At 37.4% G+C, this 2,041-nt stretch overlaps 1 pseudogene; it reads right to left on the reverse strand.

Moving 5' to 3' along the window:
- Positions 1-1,260: 1,260 nt before the first annotated feature.
- On the reverse strand, positions 1,261-1,737 carry LOC104668105 (annotated as a pseudogene).
- Between the last annotated feature and the right edge of the window lie 304 nt (positions 1,738-2,041).

Below are 2,041 nucleotides of genomic sequence, written 5' to 3' on the forward strand. Positions count from 1 at the left end.
GAGACAGGATGAAAGAAGGAAACCAGCCAAGTTACTACTAAGTAGCGGAACTGAGAGATATCTGTATTATCTACTGACCTTATGATGGCATCAGTAGAGATGGAAGGATGCGAATAAATATGAGAAATGCTTGGAGGCTGAACACAAGTAGTGCAATTTGTGTATTATGTTTGTTTGTGTTATATTGTTTGATGTTTCATATCAGTGATGTTACTTAAAATATGCTTAACCACATATCTGTTAAAGCCAAATATAATTTGCTCTTCATCATTGTACATTTTTAAGTATTTTAGTGATAATACATTTTAATAAGTTTATTAAATCATTTTCAAAGATTTTCTCAAACATGAACTTAATGGAACTTACTTTGTAGATTATTAACTTTCAAAGTCACAGAAAACAAAATGGAGAGAAAAAAATCTCAGGTTTGGTAAGTTGCTAGATACGGAGAACTTTGGTTCTCTCTTGTTGCCCTAAACACAAGTGGCTGAACATTTTTAAACTTAATGCCTAATAATGGAAATGAAAGTGATACCATTGGCATTGGCGGTTGTTTGTATTTCTGCTAGATAAGTCACTTGAATGAAATGACCAAATCAAGTTTGTGATATGGACACAGATAACACCACCCATGGTATCAAAGATGAGTACCTAAAAGAGTTTGTAAAAATTACTGATAGGCTGAATTTATATTTTTCAAATGATATGCATATAATAAATTAAAATGTCAATATTTTAAAATAGTCACAAATTTTTGTTTATTTATTTTTATTGTTATTTTTTCCTCTGAAGTCCTTGTCCTTTATTGGGCAAGGGGTGAGGGAAGCAGACAGACTGGTTGGAGGGAGTAGACAGGTATGTGAGGACAAAATGCTACCCGAAAGCTAGCCAACCCATACTCCACTGAAATGGATGCTAATGCCCTTCAAACTATGGGCATTGGTTTCACACACATCATCTTCCAGGGATAAAAGAAGGGGTTCTTGTAAAGCTTCTTGTTACCCTCAACCATGGAGGCAAGTTCTGAGTTCTGGTTTTCCTAGGACACTAACTCTAGTCACAAAGATCTCTGGAGTGATCAAGCATGGTGGAGTGGCAGGGTGAGTGTTTCAAAAGTATAAGTAGAACCAGAGAGTACTGCCCAAGCCCTGTTACATCAGGGCCTGCGTATGGCCTCCCAGCCCAACCAGAAATTGACAGAGAGGCATGTATATGGTGAAAAGATATACACATATTTAGAATTAGCCAACTGGACTCAGTTTAGATGATCCCAATTTTGTTTGCAACATCCAAAGCATCGTAATCAGGCAGTCGAACATAATAAGCCTTCTTCTCTCTATCAGGCCGAATCAGGGTGTTGACCTGACCGTGGCCACATCAATGTCATAGAGCTTCTCCACAGTCTGTTTGATCTGGTGCTTGTTGGCTTTAACATCCACAATGAACACAAGTGTGTTGTTGTCTTCTATCTTATTCATGGCCAACTCAGTGATCAGAGGAAACTTGAAGATAGCATAGTGATTAAGCTTGTTTCTCCTGGGAGCGCTCTTCTGAGGATATTTGGGCAGCCTCCAGAATCGCAGTGTCTTGGGCTTCCAGAAGGTGGGTAATGTGTGGATCTTCTTTTTTTGTGTGGCTGTGGACACCTTTCAACACTGCCTTCTTGGCCTTTAAAGCCTTCGCTTTGTTTTCGGCTTTAGGAGGAGCAGGAGCCTCCTTCTTCGCTTTCGGCGCCATCTTGTGAAAAGGGTATTTGTTTATTTTAAATAATTAGTTTCTCTCTTTGCACCTACTTGAAATTATCAGAGAATGGAAATAAGATGAAATAAATTTAAATGATAAAACTAACATTTTAAAGTATATTTTGATTGTTGCATCCCGTTTGTAAGTGTTGAAGAGCTGTAAGTTATCTAGTTCTACACAAAGCTCTGTGAATAAAAAGCATAAGGCAAAGTACAACTTTTCAATGTATCAGAAAAAAAAATATATTCAAAATGCCATATGCGAAGTGTATGCTCAATTCAAGGTGTTGAAACCATCA

Source organism: Rhinopithecus roxellana, chromosome 1 (genome assembly GCF_007565055.1).
Source record: "Rhinopithecus roxellana isolate Shanxi Qingling chromosome 1, ASM756505v1, whole genome shotgun sequence".
Classification (NCBI taxonomy): domain Eukaryota; kingdom Metazoa; phylum Chordata; class Mammalia; order Primates; family Cercopithecidae; genus Rhinopithecus; species Rhinopithecus roxellana.